The sequence below is a fragment of the Salmo salar genome, chromosome ssa18 (assembly GCF_905237065.1).
Source record: "Salmo salar chromosome ssa18, Ssal_v3.1, whole genome shotgun sequence".
NCBI lineage: Eukaryota > Metazoa > Chordata > Actinopteri > Salmoniformes > Salmonidae > Salmo > Salmo salar.
Window position 1 is genome coordinate 54,359,550 of NC_059459.1, and position 19,986 is coordinate 54,379,535.

Here is a 19,986-nt window from a genome sequence, read left to right on the forward strand (position 1 = left end):
ACGGTGCCCGCGTGCACCAGGTCGCCCCCAGGGACCACATGAGTCGCCCGCAGGCCTGGTCTAAAAATAGCACAACTCACTAGTGAGCTGCGTCTGAAATTTAATTGTATTCTGTTGCTATTCTTTTTAATCACACTTGCATTTATATATACACATTTAAAAATGACAATATCTTAATATTTTCATTATACATGAGTTTAGGTGAACTCTGACCTACTCTAGTTCAAAGGTCAGTATTGTGCGCGTGAAAAAAAACAGTGCTCGTGGAGAATAAGCTAGCGGGCGCAGCGAATGAAACAAAAGTGATCGGCTTTGAGCACGTGATGACTCCCGTTGTAAAAATCATAAACAACATCCGCTCCAAAGCAAAACAGCACAGGATTTCAAGGTGCTATTGGAGATGTCAGCTGAATATGGTGACCTGCTGCTACACACAGAAATCCGATGGCTCAGCAGAGGGCGAGTTTTACTTCGTATTTTGTCACTTTTGGGTGAAATCAAAGAGTTCAAGCAGTCCAAAGGCGAAGACGTCTCACTGCTAGAGGACACAGAGTGGACACTTGACCTTCCATTTTTGACAGACATTACTGGGAAACTAAACGACTTGAACTGCAAGGCAAAGGTAAGACTGTTGTTGATCTGATAAGTGCTTTAAATGCATTTAAAGCCAAGATGAACATTTTCTCTGTGGATTTACAGGAAAAAAAAGGTGCTGCACTTTCCCTCTGTGCAGTCGGGGGCTGAAAGACAATGCTTGTGCATCTGAGACGTTTGACAAAGAAAAAGGAAAGTACAGTGAAGTCACAGACTTGGGCAAGAGTTTGAGAATAGGTTTTGTGACCTTCATCAGCTTGAGCCATGTGTGTCGTTCATTTCCAATCCTTTCATGAATGTGGACACAACGTTCTTTGCTGAGCAACTAAGTGCAACGTTCAACTTGGATGCTGGACAGGTGGAGATTGAAATCATAACATTGCAAAATGACCTCCACCTCAAAGCCTACCAGGCTGCACCAAACTTTTGGTGCCTTGTTGACACAGAAGTACAGTGGAGTATGCACAGCAGCTATGAAGGTTGCTAGCCTGTTTGGTTCAACCCATCTCTGTGAATCAGCGTTTTCTGACATGAACTTCATCAAGAACAAACACAGAACACGCCTCACTGATGCACATCTGAAAGACTCACTCACAATTGCAGTGTCAAGTTACACACCAGATTACAATACACTGGTGAACAGCATGCAATGCCAGTCTTCCCACTAACAAAGAAACTGATACCAGATGTCAGTGGCAACATGGCAGTGCCATGGCGAAGTTGAATTAAAATATTGAAGAATTGTGTTCAATTTAAAAGTGTGTTTAAAAAAATGCAGCAGATTTGGTCATTAGTTCAAAATGTGACAAGATTTATTTAAAAATAAGTTGACTTTTCTAACATTACATAATTGATAACTTTAAGACATAGTTCATGATTTGTTAAAAGGGTTTGTCAGTGGCTAGTGAAAATGGGACATTTTTCCTATGAAATGTAGTGATGTAAGTGATCATCTGAAAATGTAACAATTACTGAGATTAAAGTGCTGAATATTGATCTGTTTCCCACCTTAATGTCATTGTTGATAATTATTGTGAGAAATTATTAACGTGATCAGTGTCTTCACATAGATGAGTATCATTATTAATAACGTATAACTAAAGGCAAACTGAGCAAATGTGTTATTTCAGAAGAGCGTATCAAACTGGTAGCCCTTCGTATGACTCAGTACCCATGAAGTAGCTCAGTTTCAAAAATGTTGTTGACCCCTGCCTTAACAGATAGTGACCCCAGCTAGGGGCACCAAGCTTTCCCGGGTCTTGCCTTCCTTTTGTCCTCCTTCCAAGCCAAGTCATTCGCCCGATTTCGAAGCACTTGTGCCCTGTCCATGTTCAGTCTCACCTTGATTGATAGAAATAAATGCAATTATATTTCATATTATTACAAATACATCTCATATCTCTTGGAAGGCCAGAAAATAAATGAACAGTGGACAATCATTTTAACCTGGTCAAAAACCTCCAGATCCTTCTCAGTCCGTGCCTGAAGGTGGTCTTTGAAGGCGTTCAGATCTGGTTCGACAACTTCTACCATATCAGGTGGAGTATCAGTGACCTCAAAATACATTATACAAAAACAGCAATAGGAAAAACACCAAGTCAAGCAAACATTTTTTTTATTCTACAGCATATGCAATAATGTTATATACACAATTGCATTGTTTACGTCAGTAAACAGCTGTGGTTCCCCTCCATACAGCAGGCTATAGAGTTAATACTCTGGAGGCCTGGACACTGCTTTGTTGTGTGCAAAGATAATTACCTTCAGATTATCCTTCCACCTTTCCCGGTACCTGTCAAGGGACTTTCCCATGGCAGTCCCATTGGTCCGTTCTTCCAAACGTGGAGTCACCATACATCTACACATTCACATTATATATAACTCACTGTACTATCAGCGTCAATTTCGAAAACTTTATATTACTGGACGCCTATGCGAAACAATGCTACAAGCATTACATTAACCACTAACATGTAAGCTGACATTGACTAAAACCAACTAGGCTAGAGCTAACTAGCACTTAGCTAAGCTAAATTTGTTTAGCATCAAGCTAGCGAACTGTTAAACGCCATTTTCGTACAAATATTAACACTAACACATTTTATCGTGACATAACTTTAGGTAATATATGTAAATATGTTAACTGACCCTTTGTTCATAGAAAAACTTAACAAATTGGATCTAAAACGTTGAAAAAAGTAGAGAAAGTTCGGACGCCATGTTAATCCCTTCTCATTCATGTAAACCATTACCAACCTAGCCTAACTCCATTAATTTACTTACAATGTGGGGCAAATACCAACCAGTTTTTAACCCGGTTAAAACTCTATTCAATTGCCATCAAACTCATGGACTATGTAATTAACTGTTACCTCAATATTTTGAGTCATATTGCACTTTTGCACATTACATACCAAAATGAATAAGGTAAAAAGATAAGATGGAGAAATGTTTGTTTGCAGAACTAATCATTCTCCATAATGAAGAAATGTCAAAGATCTCACTAACGCACTCCATTGACGTCACAGCTCCCCTGGCGGCAGTAATTATATACATACATTAAACGCAAATACCTGGGAGGCAAAATAAACAAAATAAAACATAAAAAATATGATCATACATATGTGTCTGTGTAACAGATGTATATCGTACTCTCCTTGCGTTGTTTTCTCCAAATAAATCACATCAGCCAGTTGTCCCAGTTGAGCATCATTTATTTATGTTGTTAAATGGGAAACAGCACGGTAGTTGTGCAGGGCTTAACGATATTGATGGCTGTCGATGGCAAAATCCCTTGCATCACATTTTCATACTGGGCGAACAAAATACAATACAAAATATAACGTGTAAATACCTGTTGTTAAATGAGAAACAGCACGTTAGTTGTGCAGGGCTTAACGATATTGATGGCAAAATCTGTAGCATGAAGACAACTGTGTTAGCAGTGGGCTTATGTGACCATTACGTCGGTGTATGCTAGCTAACACACTTATTTACAGCAATCATATGCCAAAGCACATCCCAGAAAGCCCCTCAATCCCTAACAGGTACCATATACCCACACATGTATAAATCAGTAACGTACAGTAAACATTGTAAAATATAAAACAGTACTCAGAACGTAACCTACCCCTTGCATCACATTTTCATACTGGGAAGACCTGACGCTCGCGATCTCCCCCTATCTGCAAGCGGGGTCAATCACAACACACCTTATTGTCATCAGAGTTGAACCAACCAATAAGAATGCTTGAACATTAAATACACATTTCTTTAGAGGCAAGTGGAAACATAACCAACCCTGTTACTTCTGTGTCACATATACACACACATGGCATATGCTTGAGTACCACCTTGACATCTCTGATCTGCTTGTCTCAATAAATGAATGCTAGAACATTGGTAGCCAGGATTAGCTATTTGTATCTAGTCTCCTAATAATTGCATAACGGTGCAAGTTAGACACGTTGCATGTTCAAAAAAAAAATATATTATTTAATATGATGACCTACCCTAAACCTAACCCGGACAACGCTGGGTCAATTGTGCACTACCCTAGAGGACTCCCAATCACGGACGGTTGTGATACAGCCTGGAAACTAACCAGGGTCTGTAGTGACGCCTCTAGCACTGAGATGCAGTGCCTTAGACCGCTGCGCCACTCGGGAGCCCCAAGCATGTGAGCTGTCTTTTTTGTTGGTCCTGTCAATGTTGAGTGATCACACATGCCTCAGCACACATGGGTTACTTTGCCTGCTTTCAAACGTGTGCTTAAAGTGGGGATGTTTCATAGTATTCTGATTATCTTAACTCACCACCACCAATTCATTTAGTTTTTACAGGAAACCACGGAACCACCACTGCAATATATGCCTACACTCAGATAAAAAGGTGTTATCTACAAACTAACAGGATTCTTCTGCTGTCCCCATAGGAGAACCCTTCTTGGTTCCAGGTAGAACCCCTTCTGTGTCTAGGTAAAAACCTTTTGGGCTCCATTCCACAGAGGGTTCTACATGGAACCCGTAGTGGAAATTTCAGTATTGAGAAAGACTTGGACAATTATTCAATCATCTTTATTCAACATTGATTAATTATTGCAATAATGAAACCGTCGACCGCACACTTTAAGTTGTGTTACCGAGAGCTTCCCTAAAAATGAAAAACAGACATCTTACATAGGACACTAAGTATGCTTAGTTCCACCCCTCTCAGGCAGATCAAAAAGCATCATAAGCCACTTTGGGTTCATCCTGTCGTTAACAACACATGGTGTTGTTCTAACCCCCAACCCTGGTTTAATTTCCCCGATGCCAGGATGTCTAGGACCCTTTGTTCCAGTCCATCTCTATCCCAGTTACAACCACCCCACATCCTGTCCATGGAATACGTCTCCCCAGTGCACCACTGATCATAGAATGGAATGAGGCTGTAAAGTTATTGCCCACTCGTAAAACCCATTTCCTCAATGCCCAGGCTAGATGCAGGAAGCTAGAGTGGACATCATAAAAACTCAGCCTTAGCAGGCCAGTCTTACTCTTAGTTAACTATATAATTGTTTACTATTTATTTCAAACAAATCAGGTAAGTATGTAATTCTTCCCTGACAAACCAAAAATACTTCTACCTGGAACTTCTACCTGACAGCCAAAGAACCCTGTTGGAACCCCTTTCTCAAAGAGTGTACTCAACCAGTTTAGCCTGATAAGTGTATGCCATTTAATTCTGCACTCAAACATGTGCCTGGTATTCAAGATAACACGCAACAAAGCACCACCACCTTTGAAGGTTTTCATTAACCTCTGCTCAGACTTAAATCGCAGTGTTCCAAGAACCTCCACCAGGTGTGACTGTAGTATCCTCAAACAGACAAAAAGGAGACACAAGAGGCACCAAACACTAATTTTAGATCCCAAGGGATCTTAATTTTCATACGGTATGCTCTCACTCGCATCACTATATCCTTTACTATCTTCTCATGTCTTTATTTGGAACTCCATCCACAAACGCACTACTATAGCATCTTGCTTACATTTTAGGCATCCAGCTGAGGCTTTCGATTGTTCATGTTACACTGGGATCGGCACAGGGGTATAGGAACAGTCATTTTTAGTGTGGTTGCAAAGTAGATGAACAAGAGAAGAGGATGTGGATACTTGTGAAGGGAGAGCAGTGAGGGTGGTGGGTTGAACAGCTGCAGTGAAGTTGATTGGTTGCTCTGGCTCATCACATCTTGACTAAAAGAAAGAGATTTAGAAATTGACTCGGTAAAACTTCAGCTGTTGAACATTGCCAGAGTTCAACAGCTGAAAAGCCGTCATTAACATACTCCCAGAGATAGCAATACATTCAGTATTCACTGAATGAAGTAGCCTACCCATCCCCATTTACAATTTCATTCATCAATGAAATAAATTATACTACAGCACATTCAATTACAGTATTATTGTAGACTATAGACTACTCCTGTATCTACCTTGTACAATACCGTAATCATTGAATGAAGCAGCGTACCCATCCACGTTTACAATATAATTTATCAAGTTAAATAAATAACACTAGCACATCAAATTACGTTATTGTATACTAGCCTACTCCTGTCAGTCGTCAGTTCTGTGGAGGTAAGGATAGAGTCAGGCGCAGGACACAGAACTGAGTAAAATAACGTACTTTACTCGAGGAAAAAATCATAAGCCAATAATCCACGCAGGGATAACAATCCTGACACAAAGAACTAACACGAAGACAAGAAACAATCACGCACAAAACGTAATGAGAACCAGAGGGTTAAATAGGGAAATTATCATAACAAGATGGGAACCAGGTGTGCACACTCAAGACATAAATGGAAAAAGAAACGTGGATCGGTGGTAGCTAGAAAGCCGGTGACGATGACCGCCGAACGCCGCCTGAACAAGGAGAGGCACCAACTCCGGCGGAAGTAGAGACAGTACCCCCCCACCCCCGACGCGCGGCTCCAGCAGCGCGATGACACCGGCGTCGGGGACGACCCGGAGGACGAGGCGCAGGGCGATCTGGGTGGAGACGATGAAATTCCTGCAGCAAGGAAGGGTCCAGTATGTCCTCCACCGGCACCCAGCATCTCTACTCCGGACCGTACACATCCCACTCCACGAGGTACTGAAGACCCCTTGCCCGGCGCCTGGAGTCCATGATAGCTCGCACAGTATACACCGGGGCCCCCTCAATGTCCAGAGGGGGCGGAGGAACCTCCCGCACCTCAGATTGTTGGAGCGGACCAGCCACCACCGGCCTGAGGAGAGACATAGAACGAGGGATTAATACGATAATCAGGGGGAAGCTGTAACCTATAACATACCTCGTTCAGTCTCCTCAGGACTTTAAATGGCCCCACAAACTGCAGACCCAGTTTCTGGCAGGGCAGGCGAAGGGGCAGGTTTCGGGTCAAGAGCCAGACTCTGTCTCCTGGTACATATACCGGGGCCTCACTACGGTGGCGGTCGGCGCTCGCCTTCTGTCGCCTGATGGCCCGTTGCAGGCGTACATGGGCAGCATTCCAGGTTTCCTCCGAGCACCTAAACCAATCATCCACCGCAGGTGCCTCGATCTGGCTCTGATGCCACGATGCCAGAACCGGCTGATAACCTAGTACACACTCAAATGGAGACAGGTTAGTGGAGGAGTGGCGGAGGGAATTTTGGGCCATCTCTGCCAAGGGGATGAAAACCGAACACTCCCTCGGCCGGTGCTGGCAATAAGACAGCAGAAACCTACCCACATCCTGGTTAACTCTCTCCACCTGCCCATTACTTTCGGGGTGAAAACCTGAGGTCAGGCTGACCGAGACCCAGACGTTCCATGAACGCCCTCCAGACCCTTGATGTGAACCCCGATCAGACACTATATCCTCAGACACAGTCTGTAGGGCCGTAGGGAGACTGGGCAAAGGAATGAGACGGCAGGACTTAGAAAACTGATCCACAACAACCAGAATCGTGGTGTTTCCTTATGACGGAGGAAGATCCGTCACGAAGTTCACCGATAGATGTGACCACGGCCGTTGTGGAACGGGTAGGGGTTGTAATTTCCCTCTGGGCAGGTGTCTAGGTGCCTTGCACTGAGCGCACACCGAGCATGAGGAAACATACATCCTCACGTCCTTAGCTAAAGTGGGCCACCAGTACTTCCCACTAAGACAGCACATTGTCCGATCAATGCCCGGATGACCAGAGAAAGGTGACGTTTGAGCCCAATCGATCACGAACATCAGATGGAACGTACCTACGTCCAACTGGGCACTGGGTGGGCTCCGCACGTAACGCCCGCTCGATGTCCGCGTCAACCTCCCATACCACCGGTGCCACCAGGCAATAAACCGGAATTATGGGAGTGGGATCCGTGGACCGTTCCTCTGTGTTATACATTCGAGACAGTGCGTCTGCCTTAGCGTTCTGGGAACCTGGTCTGTAGGATAGAGTAAACACAAAATGGGTGAAAAACATGGCCCACCTTGCCTGGCGAGGATTCATTCTCCTCGCCGCCCGGATGTACTCCAGATTGCAGTGGTCAGTCCAAATGGGAAAAGGGTGTTTATCCCCCTCAAGCCAATGCCTCCATGCTTTCAGAGCTCCGCCAACAGCCAACAGCTCCCGGTCCCCCACATCATTGTTTCGCTCCGCCGGGCTGAGCTTCTTCGAGAAGAATGCACAGGGGCGGAGTTTAGGTGGCGTACCCGAGCGCTGAGACAGCACAGCTCCTATCCCAGCCTCGGACGCGTCCACCTCTACTATGAACTGTAAGGAGGGATCAGGATGAGCCAACACAGGAGCCGAGGTAAACAGAGCCTTCAGTTGATTAAAAGCCCTGTCTGCCCCAGCTGACCACTGCAGTCGCACCGGTCCCCCCTTAAGCAGTGAGGTAATGGGAGCTGCTACCTGCCCAAAGCCCCGGATAAACCTCCGGTAGTAGTTGGCAAACCCTAAGAACCTCTGCACCTCCTTTACCGTGGTTGGAATCGGCCAATTACGCACGGCTGAAATGCGGTCATTCTCCATCTCCACCCCTGACTCTGACAGACGATACCCTAGGAAGGAGACGGACTGTTGGAAGAACAAACATTTCTCAGCCTTCACATACAACAGTCGACCAAGCACCTTGCGCACCAGAGCCACATGCTCGGCGCATGTAGCGGAGTATATTAGAATGTCATTTATATACACCACTACACTCTGCCCGTGCAGGTCCCTGAAAATCTCGTCTACAAAGGATTGGAAGACGGATGGAGCATTCATCAACCCGTACAGAATGACGAGGTACTTATAGTGCCCAGAGGTGGTACTAAATGCCATCTTCCATTCATTCCCCTCCCGGATACGCACCAGGTTGTAAGCACTCCTGAGATCCAATTTGGTGAAGAAGCGCGCCCCATGCAATGACTCGGTCACACTGGCTATGAGAGGCAGAGGGTAACTATACTTCACAGTGATCTGATTTAAACCTCTATAGTCAATGCACGGGTGCAAACCTCCATCCTTCTTCACAAAAAAGAAACTCGAGGAGGCAGGTGAAGTGGAAGGCCGAATGTATCCCTGTCCCAGAGATTCGGTGACATGTGTTTCCATAGCCGCCGTCTCCTCCTGTGACAGAGGATACACGTGACTCCTGGGAAGTGCTGCGTCTACCAAGAGATTTATCGCACAATCCCCCTGTCGATGGGGTGGTAATTGAGTCGCCTTCTTTTTACAGAAGGCAAGAGCCAAATCGGCATATTCAGAGGGGATGTGCATGGTGGAGACCTGGTTTGGACTCTCCACCGTAGTTGCACCTATGGAAACACCTATACACCTCCCTGAACACTGACGTAATCATCCCTTAAGAGCCTTCTGTTGCCACGAAATAGTGGGGTCATGATAAGCCAACCAGGGAAACCCCAACACCACTGGAAACGCAGGAGAATCTATTAGGAAGAGACGAATTCTCTCCTCATGACCCTCCTGCGTTCTCATGCATAGTGGAGCCGTGACCTCCCTAATCAGACCCAATCCTAAAGGACGACTAAGGAATGTACAGGGAAAGGCACATCAACAGGAACAATAGGGATCCCTAATCTACGTGCAAACAAACGATCAATAAAGTTCCCAGCTGCGCCTGAATCTACTAGCGCCTTATGCTGAGAATGCGGGGAAAACTCAGGAAATTCTATAGATATATATATGTGCGCAACAGGAAGCTCTGGGTGAGTTGGGTGCATACTCACCTGGGATGATCCACCAGTGCCCTGCCTGCTGCCTCGATTTCCTGGGGTACCTCTCCAGCACCGACCAGCAGTGTGTCCTCTGCGGCCACAGGTAGTGCAGGAAACAGCTCCCCCTCCGGTCCCCCTTAGAGCAGCACCTCCGAGCTCCATAGGTGTAGAATCAGAGGTGCTGGTGGACGGAATGGACGGACCCTGATCCGGACGTCCGCGGGTAGCCAACAGGTTACCAGCCGTGGATCGGTGGTGGCTAGAAAGCCTATGACGATGACCGCTGAACGCCGCCCGAACAAGGAGAGGCACCAACTTCGGCGGAAGTCGTGACAACTCCCCTATCGACACAGTAAATAATATTGCCTATGTGCTTTCCACAATATGTTATCAACTTGTTATCAACAAAAAGTCATTATTTTCAAATAAACCAAATTTTCCTTAACACAGCAGGCCCAAATATTTCCTAATGATATCACAACTTAAGTATAGCCTACTTACTCCTCAATTGGATCAAGAACACAATTATTTTCATCGCCTCTAAGGAAACTATCTGAGGCCTACACAGCACAGCCATTGGTTAGGCAGCACACACAAAGGTTTTGGATCAGCAAGAGCAGAGCAGGCTGGGGCTCAGGGTTGGAATACCCATTGCAGTGTCTAATGCAGCCTAGTTGTATTTAGACCATCCCAGCAGCTATCTTAGAAATATGAATTTGCTCTGTGCTTCTCCGAGCATGCACTTCGTAGCCTATGGTCTATATGCTATGGATCATTTGATTGAGACCACCATAAATAGCATATATCAACTACAAATTACATGACCCTCCCCTGGACTAGATTTAAAAAATACTAAAGCTTCCCCTGGACTGAAATTGGAAAAGCATGACCCTCCCCCATTTTCCTCCAGGTAACCCCTTAAATGAATGGGCGAAATTTGCTTATCTCTCCCTCTCAATCATGAATCTAGTGAGGCATTATTTTCAAAAAGAATTTGATTCTCAATTACAATTACTTTGCATTATACTAACATAATTTAGGACACACGGTATGTGCCAATTCAATTTTATTTGAAAGACGTCTAATACAGTGTGAACACAAGAGGGCAGTGTGACCATAACAGGGAAGCACCTGCATGGTCAGTGTGTGAATTCTTTGCACAACTGTCTAGTGTTCCCCAAACCTCTCTTTGAGTAACCAGCCATCCCACTTATTTGATGTACTCAGAAGTAACACTGCGGATTCAACTAAGGTTGATGATTAGGTGACCTTTTGTATTAGCTGTGCTAGTTCTGGACTACATCAAAGAAGTGGACTTCTTTGATGGGTACGATATGAAATGGGTACGATATCAATGGGTACGATATGAAATGTTGAAATAGCTCCATCTTTCCCGGTGATAGGTTAGCTAGATTGTTCACAATACAATTGCTACACCTACAATACGATGCGAAATGGGCTTGAAGATTATATCATCAAATTTGGGGTAAAGCAGACATTAAGATATACAGTACCAGTACTGTATATAAAATAATATTTGCTTCTGCCAATGGCCTTTTATGAGGTTGTTGAGCTGAAGATGATTGTGCTATGTTTTTGCCCATTGAAGACCATTCAAAAAGTTCAAAAACGACAAGACTTTTTCCTGGAAAATGCTGCATCACTTTCAAAGCGTATACTCTCAGATCTCCACACTGCCTATGATGGCAGTTTAGGTTAGGCCTAGTCCAAAAAATGCACTATCTTGTGAGATGACTAGCCTGTAGCCTATGTTCAGTTTGAGAAGGAGAGCACGAAGATGAGAAAGAGGACCAGAGGTCAACTTTGATAGCGTGCTACTACTATGGTTGATTTTATGAAAAACAATATGCTTCTTGCCCATGATGTATTTATCAAAGTTATTGACAGTGTTGGGAGTAACATGTAAAGGATTAAAAAAAACGTTAACTGTAATCCGTTACGTTACCAACAAAAATACTGTATTACTTCGATGATTACTTTTAAATTAAGAAAGGATGTTTGAGAAAAAATATGACAGTTCTTTGTTTTCACACTGACATTCAAATCAACATTGAAAAAAGGTGCAACATTTAAAAAAAAGTATTCACCCCCTTTGTTAAGGCAAGCCTAATTTAAGTCAGAGACCACTATGATGACACACCAAATGTGTTTGATGGATCGCAGGAAAAGGCTTTTGTAGGCTACAGTCCAAGCTGTCTTCCATTGGTGCGACTGCTGTAGGCATCCAAAGATGATCCAACTTGAATAAACGCTTGGAGGTAAGGACGACAGCAGTGGTGTAGTCTACAGCGATACGGATATCACATTAATATCTACATAGCGCAACGATGTGAATCACACTGCTGCTCTCTCATTTAGCTATTTGCGCCTTACCTATTGTGGTTGTTGTCGATGGCTGTTCACAAATCTAAATGTGTATTTGTACCTAACAATGGTTGAATTCAATAAATTTAAGGTGCCTATCGATCATTGTTTTTGAAACCAGTGGACAGACAATAAAAAATGCGCTCTTACAACAGCTGCATAGTGGGGATCCCAGCCTATGCAATAAAAGTGGGGCTTTTATTGCTCAATCTAATTCATGCTGATAAAAAAAAAAATCCATAGGCCTAATGGACACATGCTCAAACTCGCATACTTTTGATAGACTTAAATGGGCAATTTGTAGTTGCTACATCCATTTTTGGATTTACAAATTAACAGTTGAACTAAGCTCATGAGGCATTGATATGTTATATTCTTCAAGAGTCAATGGATATATATATATACACACACACACATACATACATACATACAGTGGGGAGAACAAGTATTTGATACACTGCCGATTTAGCAGGTTTTCCTACTTACAAAGCATGTAGAGGTCTGTAATTTTTATCATAGGTACACTTCAACTGTGAGAGACGGAATCTAAAACAAAAATCTAGAAAATCACATTGTATGATTTTTAAGTAATGAATTAGCATTTTATTGCATGACATAAGTATTTGATGCATCAGAAAAGCAGAACTTAATATTTGGTACAGAAACCTTTGTTTGCAGTTACAGAGATCATACGTTTCCTGTAGTTCTTGACCAGGTTCACACACTGCAGCAGGGATTTTGGCTCACTCCTCCATACAGATCTTTTCCAGATCCTTCAGGTTTCGGGGCTGTCGCTGGGCAATATGGACTTTCAGCTCCCTCCAAAGATTTTCTATTGGGTTCAGGTCTGGAGACTGGCTAGGCCACTCCGGGACCTTGAGATGCTTCTTACGGAGCCACTCCTTAGTTGCCCTGGCTGTGTGTTTCGGGTTGTTGTCATGCTGGAAGACCCAGCCACGACCCATCTTCAATGCTCTTACTGAGGGAAGGAGGTTGTTGGCCAAGATCTCGTGATACATGGCCCCATCCATCCTCCCCTCAATACGGTGCAGTCGTCCTGTCCCCTTTGCAGAAAATCATCCCCAAAGAATGATGTTTCCACCTCCATGCTTCACGGTTGGGATGGTGTTCTTGGGGTTGTACTCATCCTTCTTCTTCCTCCAAACACAGCGAGTGGAGTTTAGACCAAAAAGCTCTATTTTTGTCTCATCAGACCACATGACCTTCTCCCATTCCTCCTCTGGATCATCCAGATGGTCATTGGCAAACTTCAGATGGGCCTGGACATGCGCTGGCTTGAGCAGGGGGACCTTGCGTGCGCTGCAGGATTTTAATCCATGACGGCGTAGTGTGTTAATGGTTTTCTTTGAGACTGTGGTCCAAGCTCTCTTCAGGTCATTGACCAGGTCCTGCCGGGTAGTTCTGGGCTGATCCCTCACCTTCCTCATTATCATTGATGCCCCACGAGGTGAGATCTTGCATGGAGCCCCAGACCGAGGGTGATTGACTGGTCATCTTGAACTTCTTCCATTTTCTAATAATTGCGCCAACAGTTGTTGCCTTCTCACCAAGCTGCTTGCCTATTGTCCTGTAGCCCATCCCAGCCTTGTGCAGGTCTACAATTTTATCCCTGATGTCCTTACACAGCGCTCTGGTCTTGGCCATTGTGGAGAGGTTGGAGTCTGTTTGATTGAGTGTGTGGACAGGTGTCTTTTATACAGGTAACGAGATCAAACAGGTGCAGTTAATACAGGTAATGAGTGGAGAACAGGAGGGCTTCTTAAAGAAAAACTAACAGGTCTGTGAGAGCCGGAATTCTTACTGGTTGGTAGGTGATCAAATACTTATGTCATGCAATAAAATGCAAATTAATTACTTAAAAAATCATACAATGTGATTTTTCTGGATTTTTGTTTTAGATTCCGTCTCTCACAGTTGAAGTGTACCTATGATTAAAAAAATTACAGACCTCTACATGCTTTGTAAGTAGGAAAACCTGCAAAATCGGCAGTGTATCAAATACTTGTTCTCCCCACTGTATATATCCATTGACTCTTGAAGAATATAACTTATCAATGCCTCATGAACTTAGTTCAACTGTCACACTCCATGAGAACCCCAAATATAAGCTTGTTTTACTCCAATGTTTGTAAACATTGTAAATGTAAACAAACACTGTATAGCCTCATAATGTGGTTACAACAATAATTTTGCATCCACAGCTCTGTCTAATCTGAGAGTGGTTACATATTTCTCCGGGCCCATCCCTCAGCTTTTTACAAAAACAGAGGTGGGACAGCCGTTTTGTTATTGTTTCATCTGTGGATTTGCCCTTTAGACAGCTGCATATTATCAAGATATCAAAGTGTCACCAACAGTGACAATAGGCCTATAGCAAATGCAGCATATGGCATTCATTTTTCAATATGTAAATAGCACTTTTCAGTAGTACTCAAAGCATGCCATTCCATGAGCGCAGCATTTATTTATCAACTCGAATCAATGAGCCCAATCAGTCCTCTATGACAAAAAAAAAATCATAAACAACAGAGTAGGGATGGCTCATCAATCGTTTTTGGGTTATGGTCAGGTCAAACAATTTGGCTAATCTATACTTCCATATTTCCAAGTCCTATTCTTGAAGATCAAGGGTTATAACATTTATTGGAATGACTGGAATTGTGATATATTTACATTAAAAACCAAAGTCTATAACCTATAACTTAATTGTATTAGCATATGTAGTAGAAGGCGATGGGTTAGAAGAAGCCTATAAAACCAACCAATAAAGTAACATTTAACATAAAATGTAACATTCATATATGGCCAGCTATGTAAACTTTAACATTGATTTATCGTGCAATAGATTGGTAACATACATTTTTGTCTTCTTCTAATGCCTCTTAAAGGGAAAGTAATCTAAAAGTAACTGAACGTAATCAGATTACGTTACTGAGTTTGGGTAATCCAAATTTGGACAGGTAATTAGTAAGTGTAACGGATTACATTTAGAAAGTAGCCTACCCAACCCTGGATATTGTGGTGCTGAAACTTGAAGCAGCAGTCGCAGCACAATCAATCGGAAATGGACAGCTCATGGTGCTACAAGTAGACAAATTTGAGTAGGCATAATTAATTTAAACCATATTCATTTCGATTAGACTTTATTAACAGCAAGAGGGCTTTGTGTTGGAGCCTATTTCTTATCTTTTAAGAAATAAAAGGTACCTGTTTAACAGAGGAAATTAGGCTATAGCCTGCTATGTCCATAGATTTGTCCGTTAATTCCTCCACCCACCATGCACTCTTTAAATAGCCTACTTCTGTGTCAGTGAAGGGCTGTTAAGTTAAAACCAAGTCTCGAATTGAGGGGATGTATTGAAAAAAGCGACAATCGCACAGGCTTACTCCTTGTTAGCTTGATTCGCAATGCTTTATGCTACAAACAATCTGTAAAATACCCGGGAAATATGTGATTCCGATGCATATGGGAATATCATTGTTTAATTTCTTTGACATTCAAAGGCTGAGCTACAACCTTCTATAGCCGAGGAGAGAAATGTTGATTTTGCTTGAGAAGTAATCTAATTCTGTCACTACCAATTGATTAAGCTATTCACCCTCTGTTTCGTTGCAAACAAGACACACACTGATTTAGCACTGGAGAAATATGATAGTTCTATGTGTTCAGTTTATCTCTCTGTCCATTCTTAGTCTGTCATTTTGGTAATGTGTGTGGTATTAAAATAGATTCTGCTAATATGTAAAATGACGTAGAATTGCATGGAATGTTTATAAAAGGCTATTATTTCTCAGACCTGCAGCACTTGGAGCTATCATAAATACAGCGTTCCCATGTGATGCTTAGTTAGGGCAAACGGTTGACATGTTCTCGGCTATCCACTTTGTTTTAATTATTATTTTGGGTATAGGGGAGGGTCACTTATTTTTTTCATAAAGTCTGATTTTCTCCATGTAACTCTTATTATAAATAACGTTCACTCCCTAACTTCTCTGGGACTGGCCTGGACCTTGAATGACTGTTTTGAAACATGCTGAGACTGTAATCGGATTGTAAGGTTCTTATGCGTGCTCTCTCTCTCCCCATCTCTTTCTCTCTTCATCTCCCTCTCTCTCTCCAGCGCGCATTAGGAGCTTATCTCTGGATTAGGGTCCAGAGGGGAGGAGGAGATAGTTTGGGAGTCAGGAGACACAGGTGGTGGGGGGAGGGAGAGATGGGTAGAGGGAGAGTTGAGAGCAGAGGGAGAGGAGGAGAGAGAGCAGAGGTGGGAGGAAGGTAATGGGGGATAGAGGAAAAGCGGTGAGGGGTAGAGGGAGAGAAGAGAGGAGGAAAGAATAGAGGGGGGAATTACGGGGAGAGGGAGAAGGGAGCCTTTACACCACATTATACTGTTCCGTCCCCACTGTATGAGTATACATTTAGATTTTCCTCATTATCATCACGAAATTATAAGGTTCACTGTATCAAATTCATGGTATGAGGTTAATTTGATCAAATTCATAGTGGGTCAAGGTTCCCAAGCCTCATCTTCATCCTTGGTCTACATTCGGCAGAGGGAGAAGTCCATTCATGAATACCTCTCGTGTGGAGCCACCCTTCAATTACCTCCTATCATGTGAGCTCTCCTACTGGGTTGTCTGGAACATCTCTTGGCCTGTCTCATAAAATGAAATACAAAGTGAACATTAACGTGCATACACATTCACATGCAACCATGCAGGCACTCACGCAAGCATGCACGCAGGCACAAATGCGCACACACACATTTACATTACATTACATTTAAGTCATTTAGCAGACGCTCTTATCCAGAGCGACTTACAAATTGGTGCATTCACCTTATGATATCCAGTGGAACAACCACTTTACAATAGTGCATCTAAATCTTTTAGGGGGGGGGATTAGAGGGATTACTTTATCCTATCCTAGGTATTCCTTAAAGAGGTGGGGTTTCAGGTGTCTCCGGAAGGTGGTGATTGACTCCGCTGTCCTGGCGTCGTGAGGGAGCTTGTTCCACCATAGGGGTGCCAGAGCAGCGAACAGTTTTGACTGGGCTGAGCGGGAACTGTGCTTCCTCAGAGGTAGGGGGGCCAGCAGGCCAGCGGTGGATGAGCGCAGTGCCCTCGTTTGGGTGTAGGGACTGATCAGAGCCTGAAGGTACGGAGGTGCCGTTCCCCTCACGGCTCCGTAGGCAAGCACCATGGTCTTGTAGCGGATGCGAGCTTCAACTGGAAGCCAGTGGAGAGAGCGGAGGAGCGGGGTGACGTGAGAGAACTTGGGAAGGTTGAACACCAGACGGGCTGCGGCGTTCTGGATGAGTTGTAGGGGTTTGATGGCACAGGCAGGGAGCCCAGCCAACAGCGAGTTGCAGTAATCCAGACGGGAGATGACAAGTGCCTGGATTAGGACCTGCACCGCTTCCTGTGTGAGGCAGGGTCGTACTCTGCGAATGTTGTAGAGCATGAACCTACAGGATCGGGTCACCGCCTTGATGTTAGTGGAGAACGACAGGGTGTTGTCCAGGGTCACGCCAAGGTTCTTAGCACTCTGGGAGGAGGACACAATGGAGTTGTCAACCGTGATGGCGAGATCATGGAACGGGCAGTCCTTCCCCGGGAGGAAAAGCAGCTCCGTCTTGCCGAGGTTCAGCTTGAGGTGGTGATCCGTCATCCACACTGATATGTCTGCCAGACATGCAGAGATGCGATTTGCCACCTGGTTATCAGAAGGGGGAAAGGAGAAGATTAATTACGTGTTGTCTGCATAGCAATGATAGGAGAGACCATGTGAGGATATGACAGAGCCAAGTGACTTGGTGTATAGCGAGAATAGGAGAGGGCCTAGAACAGAGCCCTGGGAGACACCAGTGGTGAGAGCACGTGGTGCGGAGACAGATTCTCGCCACGCCACCTGGTAGGAGCGACCTGTCAGGTAGGACGCAATCCAAGCATGGGCCGAGCCGGAGATGCCCAACTCGGAGAGGGTGGAGAGGAGGATCTGGTGGTTCACAGTATCAAAGGCAGTAGATAGGTCTAGAAGGATGAGAGCAGATGAGAGAGAGTTAGCTTTAGCAGTGCAGAGAGCCTCCGTGACACAGAGAAGAGCAGTCTCAGTTGAGTGACCAGTCTTGAGACCTGACTGATTTGGATCAAGGTCATTCTGAGAGAGATAGCAAGAGAGCTGGCCAAGGACGGCACGTTCAAATGTTTTGGAGAGAAAAGAAAGAAGGGATACTGGTCTGTAGTTGTTGACATCGGAGGGATCGAGTGTAGGTTTTTTCAGAAGGGGTGCAACTCTCGCTCTCTTGAAGAAGGAAGGGACGTAGCCAGCGGTCAAGGATGAGTTGATGAGCGAGGTGAGGTAAGGGAGAAGGTCTCCGGAAATGGTCTGGAGAAGAGAGGAGGGGATAGGGTCAAGCGGGCAGGTTTTTGGGCGGCCGGCCGTCACAAGACGCGAGATTTCATCTGGAGAGCGAGGGGAGAAAGAGGTCAAAGCACAGGGTAGGGCAGTGTGAGCAGGACTAGCGGTGTCGTTTGACTTAACAAACAAGGATCGGATGTCGTCGACCTTCTTTTCAAAATGGTTGACGAAGTCATCCGCAGAGAGGGAGGAGGGGGGGAGGAGGATTCAGGAGGGAGGAGAAGGTGGCAAAGAGCTTCCTAGGGTTAGAGGCAGATGCTTGGAATTTAGAGTGGTAGAAAGTGGCTTTAGCAGCAGAAACAGAAGAGGAAAATGTAGAGAGGAGGGAGTGAAAGGATGCCAGGTCCGCAGGGAGGCGAGTTTTCCTCCATTTCCGCTCGGCTGCCCGGAGCCCTGTTCTGTGAGCTCGCAATGAGTTGTCGAGCCACGGAGCAGGAGGGAAGGACCGAGCCAGCCTGGAGGATAGGGGACATAGAGAGTCAAAGGATGCAGAAAGGGAGGAGAGAAGGGTTGAGGAGGCAGAATCAGGAGATAGGTTAGAGAAGGTTTGAGCAGAGGGAAGAGATGATAGGATGGAAGAGGAGAGAGTAGCGGGAGAGAGAGAGCGAAGGTTGCGACGGCGCAATACCATCCGAGTAGGGGCAGAGTGAGAAGTGTTGGAGGAGAGCGAGAGGGAAAAGGATACAAGGTAGTGGTTGGAGACTTGGAGGGGAGTTGCAATGAGATTAGTGGAAGAACAGCATCTAGTAAAGATGAGGTCAAGCGTATTGCCTGCCTTGTGAGTAGGGGGGGAAGGTGAGAGGGTTAGGTCAAAAGAGGAGAGGAGTGGAAAGAAGGAGGCAGAGAGGAATGAGTCAAAGGTAGACGTGGGGAGGTTAAAGTCACCCAGAACTGTGAGAGGTGAGCCATCCTCAGGAAAGGAACTTATCAAGGCGTCAAGCTCATTGATGAACTCTCCAAGGGAACCTGGAGGGCGATAAATGATAAGGATGTTAAGCTTGAAAGGGCTGGTAACTGTGACAGCATGGAATTCAAAGGAGGCAATAGACAGATGGGTCAGGGGAGAAAGAGAGAAAGTCCACTTGGGAGAGATGAGGATTCCAGTGCCACCACCCCGCTGGCCAGATGCTCTCGGGGTATGCGAGAACACGTGGGCAGACGAGGAGAGAGCAGTAGGAGTAGCAGTGTTATCTGTGGTAATCCATGTTTCCGTCAGCGCCAAGAAGTCGAGGGACTGGAGGGTAGCATAGGCTGAGATGAACTCTGCCTTGTTGGCCGCAGACCGGCAGTTCCAGAGGCTGCCAGAGACCTGGAACTCCACGTTGGTCATGCGCGCTGG

At 44.8% G+C, this 19,986-nt stretch overlaps 1 protein-coding gene across 1 annotated transcript in view; it reads left to right on the forward strand.

Moving 5' to 3' along the window:
* The first annotated feature begins 258 nt into the window (after positions 1–258).
* LOC106577488 (uncharacterized protein KIAA0232) overlaps positions 259–19,986 on the forward strand; it is a 100,485-nt gene continuing 80,757 nt past the window's right edge. The window contains exon 1 of the mRNA XM_014155517.2: positions 259–622. The gene's annotated coding sequence lies outside the window, so the exon portion shown is untranslated. The remainder of the gene's footprint in view (positions 623–19,986) is intronic.